General features: G+C 37.1%; 1 pseudogene; it reads right to left on the reverse strand.

Annotated features, from left to right (window-relative positions):
* Positions 1–6,001: 6,001 nt before the first annotated feature.
* Positions 6,002–6,954, reverse strand: LOC138176220 (alpha-enolase-like; annotated as a pseudogene).
* Positions 6,955–9,337: the final 2,383 nt, after the last annotated feature.

The raw sequence follows: 9,337 nt of genomic DNA on the forward strand, positions 1-9,337 counted from the left end.
CTTAAAAGAAATATCTGTGGCTTAAGCAGGCAGTGTGAGTTAATACAAACTTGGAGGAAACTCCATGTGGTAATACCTCAAAGAAAAGGGAATTATAGACTTATATTCACATTTTTAAGCAAGGCTAAAAGGAACACACACACACACATAAACATAAACTGTCATCTTCTTTAAATAAAAGAGAATTATTTTATCAATTGTTACTTCATTTCAAGCTATTTAAACTCAATTCTTTTGAGAGACAAAACATAGATTAAAACAGCTAAAAGAATGGCCAATACAAGAAAATAAAATGTGATAAATGTCTCAATCTCTTGGAGAAAGTATCCTAATTAAGTATCTTCAAGGCTCTCAGGACTAGAATCCTGGGTGCTACCATCTGCCGTTTAGTGAACTTTTAAATAGAAATACTGGGAGAATATTCTTTCTGTCAGTATTTCATTAATTTGTAACATGATGAAAGCAGATTATCTCTAGATTGCAATTTTTTCTATATTGGTGTAAAAATTAAACTGGCATTGTATCTCATATGTCATGGTAAATCCTTCTGAACTGGAAGGTTATTGCTCTGGGTAAATACCCTTGTAAGGTTTGTTATGACTGCTTCTAGTTGGATTCTCTCTCCAAACCCCAATAATGCTAGGGCAAGCACTGTGGATATTTAGATACCTCAATAGTCTGTCTGTAATGTCCTCCACTACAATGGGAAGGCTTCAATCCCATTTTATGGGGCCACAATTTAGTTTTATTTGCACCTTGGCATTTTTCATTTGCAATATTGCTGGTCATGAGATATTGTTTTCATTAGGAAATACTGTACCAGGTTATCACTTTTTACAAGCCTATGGAAAACTGTAAGTTTCTTCAAACGAGAGAACTTGTTTGCCCTTTACTGAACTTCACAGTCTGGCTATATTCCTGGAAATCTCTCCTGGCTTGTATAGGATTTGAATCTCACTGTTCATGAAATTCTGTGACTGATATGAAGTTAACCAGTGTCAACCACTAGAACTAATCCATCACCCACAGTTGTCATAGCACAAAGAATGTCAATTATCTCTCACAAAGTAACTGAGATGGCAAAATCGATCCAAGAAGGTAGAGCAAATTATCTTCTAAATATAGCATGAAAAGCAAGATTCCGTAGCAATCTCAAAAGTCTCTTCCCTAAAGAAAAACCAAATGACAGTCTGTTAAGCTATGTACCAGAAACAAAGAATTAAGGTTTGAATTAAGGCCTTAGGGAAAAAAATAAACCCAAACTAAATGTGAAAATCCAAGTATTCCTGAAAGTTGAAGAAGAATTAAAGGTATCATTTGAGCATTTAATTTGCCTGTTCCTTCTAAAGTGCCTTGCCTTGTAATAGAAACTTAACAAATGTTTGTAGAATTAAGTTATATTATGTTGAAACTGGTTTTATATACTTAGCAAAAAATAGGCAGCATAGTATAGTTGAATATGAGGTTAGTGTCAGGAAAAGCTTGTGTTCAAATCTTAGCTCTGATGCTATTTGTAGGACTCTGCACAAGTCATTAACCCATATGTGTTTCAGGGAACTTTCAAGGACTTAATAATATGTCACAAATGTGCCGTAGCTCTTCCTAAATGAAGGTAATTCCCTACCCGGAGGAAATCCTATATTCTATTTTAGAAGGAATGGATAATATCCAAATAACTAGTTTCTGTTTTAGATATTTTTTAAATTCATAAAATAAATTATGTTAACTTTAGGATGTAAAGTGATTGAAAAACCAGAGTATCTAGATTAAAAAAATAATCATAAAAATAGCTATCACTTAACATAGCAAGGTTTGTAAAGCTTTTTAAAAATGTTATATCAGATAATACTCAGAAAAAACCTGTGAGGGGGTGGCTAGGTGGTGCAGTGAATAGAGCACCACCCTGGAGTCAGGAGGACCTGAATTCAAATCCGGCCTCAGATACTTAACACAAAACTAGCCATGTGACCTTGGGCAAGTCACTTAACCCCAATTGCCCTACCTTCCCCCCTCCAAAAATCAAAAAGAAAAATCTTAAAAAAAAAAGAGAATAACCCTGTGATGTAGTTGCTGTTATTATTTTCATTTTTTCAAATGAGGTTACTGAGGCAGGTGAAGGTTAAGGGACTTGCTCAGAGTGACATAGCTACTAAGTGTTCGGTGTATTTGAACTCAGGTTTTCCTGATTCCAGGTCCAGAACTCTATCCAACATACTTCCAAGCTGAACAATGTAGAAAAATAATGCATACATCTAAAGTTTGTTTGCTTTCCTCCCCTCCATCCCCTTTATATAGATCCTTCAAATACATAGCTGTTAGGGGTCCTGAACTAACTATCTTGATGATAGAATAATCTTACCATTATGTTGCATGACAGTATTGACAGTATTGTGCTCTATATTACAAGTATTTGCTATTCCAAAGGAAAGAAGAGTCTAGGGAATTCAATGAAAGTCTTTTTTCTGAACAATGAGAACTGAAAGGTTTTATTAACAATTTAAAGTGGAAGGCAAACTTGCGTTTAACTCTACTTAGAGTTTATGATCTACATGGGAACTTTGCCAATTAAAATTAAGAACCTAAGAGATCCATCATGGGTTACTGAATTGTACAAATTAGCAAGTCTGTGGATATACACAGTAAAATTCATGGGAACCCTTTTGCAAAATGTGCTTTAGTTATTTCTTCTGACAGGTGTAATTTAGTTACAATTAGTTAAGATAACATTCAATAGTATAGTATTAAATGTCCTATAGTACATTTCAGAAAATTAGTGAATTAAATCTTCACTTAGAAATGGATAACACTGTTCAGTAAGTTTATGAGAGTTATTGGGTTTTTGGATTAACGAAGTGAGAATTAGTAAGGTTCTACTGAACATCTATTGTATTTCTTGATCTGGCAATAAATGACTGAAAAAGGCATTGAAGAAATTGATTTTCCAGGCAGTGTATATTGCTGTTGAGTAAGGAAAGTGGCCAATATGAAACAGCACTATTTCTTATTAATGGGCCATGGATCTTTTTTCAAAGTCTTTCCATATTGGTAGTGTTGGCTATTTTTTCTAAGCATTCGTAGATGATGATATTTTCCAAATTATTTCAGTGACTACTACTCATATACATAACATTAGATCAGATATAATACCTTGCGCTTACATAGCATTTTAAAGATAAAAACAACTTTACATATATTGTCTCATTTGAGCCTTCCTACTGATTATGCATCACTATGCAAATTTTACAATGAGATAATTGAGGCTCCTAGAGGTCATGAGACTTACCCACAGTCACATAGTCATTAGGTATCAGAAACAGGATGTATTCTTGACTCCATGGTCAATGCTCTACCCTCCTTGGGATGATAGAGATTTAGTTGATTAATTCTATCTTTCAGATATAGCTTAATGATAAACTCCTTGATAGTAGGGATTATTCCATTTATTGCACTGCATCCCTAGTACCTACAACAGTACCTGGTACACAATAGGCATATAATATATTATTGTGGATAATTTGATTTCTTATCACCTGGTGCATAAAATGCAATGGTTTTCTTTTGATTGTTCCAAGGAGTGATAGTCTACCGCTTAGACTATATGCTGTTGAGGCCCTTGTTAGGAGATCCAAGAGCACAAAACTTATTTATATCAACTTGAAAATTTCTCACTGAATACACTATTCTTCAGAGACACAGAAGAACAGAAGACGCTGAAGGAAGGTGCGGATTTGACCTTGCTATTCTGCATATTCGTAATTTCTATTTCGTAATTATATTTTTTTCCTAATTAGTTCAAACAGCCTCTTAGTTTTGTTTTAAAAGTTAAAGTGCATGTTAAAGTGCAAAAAAAATCATAGATTACAGAAACAGGAGTTGAAAAGAAGAACAATTATATTTTGTTTCTTTCCTAGCTGCTAGCAAGGGAAAAAAAAAGACATTCTGAAAAGTTTTGGGGAAGACAGAAGTGGATAATCATCCTTTATTTTACTTTACCAATGGCTAGCAATAAAGAGAAATAAATGACCGAGAATTTAAAATGATTGTATTTGAAGCAATATAATCTTTGCAATATTTTCCACCATGTTTCATGTAAATACACCTGAGCTTTTAGTGCTGTTATTGTACCAGAATATAATCAATGAGCATTCTTTTTCTGTTGTCTGGCGCCATCATGCCATGTACTCCAGCAATGGTTTTCTCTTTCTTTTATTTCCCCCTTGCTTCCAAAATAGGAAAAAAAAGTTTCTTATCATGTCAAACTCTCATTGAAAACTTCATCTGGGTTTGAATGTCAAGTCAATTCCACAGCACTTTTTTTGGATTTGTCCTTTGTGAATTATCCTGGAGAGGTAATGCAGTGTAGTGTGTCTATTGGATAAAGAGCTAGATTAAACACCAGAAAAAAAAAACTGATTTCTAGACCTATCTTTTAACACATACTGACTGGGAGATCTTGGATCTCATTTAACATCTCCATGATATAGGCAACTATCTAAGATAAGCAATTGCTTATAATGTGATCACTTGCATGGGTAAAGGAAATTTCTTATACTAATGATATTATATTTCTAGTCATCCTTCCTTCTATTTTCCATATGTGTTATAGTAGAGTTGTCTATAAATCCATATCAATCTCTTCAGATACTTCCCCATTTTTTTCTCATCAGAATAATTTCTTTTCATGTTGTCAGAATTTTAATATAGAAAATATCCCATTCTTTCTGAGCCGAGTTCACCTGCAGAATCTTGGTCATAAGATCCTACCTATTTTTCCCCTGAATTCTTTAATTAACTTTCCAGAATTCTAGCAAATACATCTATGCTAAACATCCCTTGCCTTACTTTTCATGACATTTAAGACAGGGAGGTTATTTGTTTCCAGAGATGCTATTAGTTTTACTTTTACAGGCATTATCTTCAAATTAAATAGAATCATATGCAGAATAGCATCACCCTCCATAGCTTTTCCCACCCTCTGAGGATGAAGCTATTATGTTTCAACTTGCCCAGTTTGATCAGCTGATGTATGTAGACCAACACACATATGCATGAATAAGCAAACATGAATTGACATAATTGGACCATGCACTTCTCAGTGCTTGACAGATATAACTGTCATAACCATCCATCCATCCATACAAAGTTACAACTCAAAGAGAGCAGTGTTAGATAGGTAAAGAAAAGAGGGGATCTATTTTTCTAGAAACTATTCTTCAAGAAAGAGTGATACAACTTTTTACTCCTCAGTAAGATACTGTGGTTTATCCATATGAGTAAAACAAACTTAAAATGACCCACTGCAGGCCAATTATATTCATTTTTCATATTGTCATGAATGCATATATGTAGTTGTTAATACAAAACCTGCAAAATCACCCTCCCTCCTTTGACCTGTGATTTCTTCAGTGGAGGGTACATTAAGGAATATTGCCTGGAATAGGGAGGGGGAAGTTAAACAATTTGCCTATTCTTATAAAGTTAGTATACATCAAAGGGGAGGACTTGTATCCAAGCCTTTTTTACCTGTCAGGTAGTAGTAGTGAGGTTTACACATTTCTTTTTTTTAAATAGGAAAATGTACATAATATTTCTTTATTGTATTTTGAGGATTTTTTTTTCTGTTTACTTGTATCTCCAGAATAATTTCCTAGATTCTGACTTTATGTCAGGTTTGAGCTCTCTTTCCTCCTGTAACCTTTGACAGGGTGGGTATACCTTGTCCTCCATTTATATGGATGCACTGCTATCACTTTACAATAGTTCTGGATTGAGTGGTTGGTACCAAGTTCCACTCCCTGCCAAAGTCTCTGGTTTCAGTCTGCATCTCCAGGTAGCCCAATATTGGTGTTGACCTTGGCCCTGTGTCTGTCTTCTTCACCAACTAGAACTTTATGAAAAGCTTTATGAAACACTTTGCTAAGATATAGGTAAATTATATTTAAAATATTAATGCCAAAGGCTCAGTTAACACATCAGTCAGTTCTTTCAGAACCCAGGGATGTAGTTAAGTTGGGCCAGATGACTTGAATATATGAGGGACAAACAATTGCTCTTTTGCTCTCATTCTTTAGTTATATCTTTGGTATCAATTCTCTGTTAGCCATTTTGGTTCTGTCATATTTCCCAGATTGGAAGAATTCTGAGGCAGCAACATCCATGCCAATTATGACCTTATCGGTATAGCCAGCCTTACTGATACAGCATTCTTTAGCAGGTTTAGAGCTTCTTTATTCTCCAGGACATTAGGAGGAAAGCCACCCTCATTCCTTATGTTGGTGGTGTCTTATCCATATTTCTGCTTAATCACATTCTTCAGGTTGTAGTAGAGCTCAGCTCCAATGTGCATGACCTCCTTAAAGTTTGCTGCTCCAACAGGGAGGATCATGAACTCCTGCATGGCCAGTTTGTTACCAGCATGGGAGCCACCACTGATCACACTGAAGTCTGGAGCTGTCAGGATGACTTCATTATTGCCTGCAACGTCCACACTATGGAAGTACAGGGAGACACCTTTCTCAGCAGCTCTGGTTTTACAAACAGCCAGAGACACTCCCAATATGGCATTTGCACCAAATTTATATTTATTCTCAGTGCTGTTCATCTCTATCATCAGTTTGTTGATCTCCTGCTCCACAACATCCAGTTTCTTGCTAATCAGGGTCAAGACAAGAATTTCATTGATGTTCTCAACCACTTTTGAGACACCTTTCCCCATGTAGCAAGTCTTATCATTGTCTCAGAGCTCCAAGGCTTCTAGGATAACAATAGAAGCACCACTGGCACAGCAGCTCGGAACTGACTTTTTTCAGTGTAGAGATCAACTTCAACAGTGAGGTTTCCACAAGAGTTGAAGATCTCTCTTGCCTGGACCTTGTAAATAGACACGTTGAGTTTCTGGATGGGGATTCCTCTGCTGGGCTCAGAGAACAGAGGCTGAGGGCTGGTTCTTCTCATGCTTCTCTTGCTTCTTGTGTCTGACAGTTAAATTTTTTTATTCAACTCTAGTTTTTTCAACGAGAATGCTTGAAAGTCCTCTATTCCACTGAATGACCATATTTTCCCCTGAAACATGATACTTAGTTTTGCTGGGTAGGTGACTCTTGGTTTTAATCCCAGCTCCTTTGACTCCGGAATATCATATTCCAAGCCCTTCGATCCCTCAGTGTAGAAGCTGCCAGATCCTGGGTTATCCTGATTGTGTTTCCACAATATTCAAATTGTTTCTTGCTGGCTGCTTGTAATATTCTCTCCTTAATCTGGGAATTCTGGAACCTGGCTATAATATTCCTAGGAGTTTTCTTTTTGGGATTTTTTTCAGGAGGTGATCAGTGGATTCTTTCAACCTCTATTTTGCCCTCTGGTTCTAAAACATCCGGGCAGTTTTCTTTGAGAATTTCTTGGAGGATGATTTCTAAGTTCTTTCTTTGATCATGGTTTTCAGGTAGTCCAATAATTTTTAAATTATCTCTCCTGGATCTGTTTTCCAGGTCAGTGGTTTTTCCCATGAGATATTTCACATTGCCTTCTATTCTTCCATTTGTTTGGATCTGTTTAACAGCATCTTGATTTATCTTAATGGCACTAGCTTCCATTTGCTCCAATCTAATGCTGAAGCAATGATTCTCCTCAGTGAGCTTTTGAGATTATTTTTCCATCTGTCAAATTTGGCTTTTTAAGGCATTCTTCTCCTCATTGACTTTTTGAGCCTCTTTTGCCATTTGAGTTAGTATATTTTTTAAGGTATAATTTTCTTCAGTCAAGCTATTGACTCTCATTTCATAATTTTCTTGCATTGTTCTCATTTCTCTTCCCAATTTTTCCTCCACTTCTCTTATCTGCTTCTTAAGGTCCTCTATGGCCTGTAACAAGCTCATATTTTCCTTTTAATCTTTTGGTGCAGGAGTTCTGACTTCACTATCTTTCTCCTGTTCCATGCTTTGCTCCTTTTTGTCCCCAAAATAGGAGTCTAATGTTGGGGTCTTCTGTCTGCTTTGTTTCCTTTGCCTGGTCATGTCACCCCTCAGTCACTTATCTCCTGGGCTTTTTGCTACAGTAGGACTCTGCCATCAGACAGGGGAGCTTTGGTCCCAAATGCTGGGGTTTTCTCAGCTGCTGGAGGTATTAGATAGGTGCCCTCTCTGAGGTTTCCACACACTCTGGCAAGCTGGACACACACCCCAGGACCTCCACCCTAGACTGCAATCCAGATGCAAGAAGGGTAAAGCAAGAGCAATTACCCCTCAGACTAGTTCTTGGTCCCTCTACACTTTGCAGGCCAGGAGCTGAGGCTGCCACATGATGCTGGCTGGCTGTGCCAGGTCTCGCCCTGGGGACAAAAGCCATGCACTACCACTTACTGGGTCCCAAAGTCCAGACTGCACTGACCTCTCACTTTGTCCTTTGCATCTATGTGTTGATAAATCTGGAAACGGCCTCAGCTCCTGCTGATATGGAGTCCCTCCACCGCCAGATGGTCAGGCCTGCCCTCAGGCTAAAGCCTCAGAGTGGGCCTGGGCTTGGCTCCCAGAGCTGGCCGATTCCTGCCAGCCTGTCAGGCTGTCCTCGGCAGGAGGTTAGCTTTTCTGTGTCATTTTTCCAAAGTTTGTTTAGAGTCCCCTTTTTACATGGTTTGGGGAAGGTGGAAGCTGGAGCAGTGGGAAGGTCCTGCTTCTACTCTTCCATCTTGACCAACCCTTAAGGTTTACACATTTCAAGAAACATAGATAAAGTTTCACAGTTCAACTAGCTGTGTGATTTGGGACAAACCACTTAACCTCAATTGCCCTATCTTACCCCCTCCAAAAAAAAAAAGTTTCACAGTTCACTGATGATTCTCTGGAATGTATTGAGAAAATGCCCTTACTGGTAGAACAGTTATTCTTACACAAGAACTACAGAGTGCATGTGTTCTCCATTTCACTCTCTTCCTCAGTATTCTGTTCACCCCAACTGAATCTCATGGCCTGATGACTACCAGAAATTGACTGAATCAGGATGGCATACAGGTGTTATAATGTTTTGTACCATATTTCTAGTACATATGAAAAAGATGCCACAAACATATAGCATTAATTTGAATATTTAAACCAAAGAAAAGATACCAAGGAGATCTCTACACCATTTATCAATGTTGCTAACATAAAGATGTGTGTTTTTTTAATATCTTGATGCTTTCACAAGTGTCATCAATAAGAATGACTTAAAATAACAAAATTTATTGAGTAGAATGGATATTGATAAAGATTTTTATGGAATGTTGAAGACTAGATTATTTTTGCTTTCTATGAGACAAAGAAAGTATGAATGGCTCCAGAGGATGAGAGCAGCAGTCAGAATT

The sequence above is a fragment of the Petaurus breviceps genome, unplaced genomic scaffold (assembly GCF_028583685.1).
Source record: "Petaurus breviceps papuanus isolate PSGF00001 unplaced genomic scaffold, PetGlider_PUasm1.0 84, whole genome shotgun sequence".
In the NCBI taxonomy this organism is placed as follows: Eukaryota; Metazoa; Chordata; class Mammalia; order Diprotodontia; family Petauridae; genus Petaurus; species Petaurus breviceps.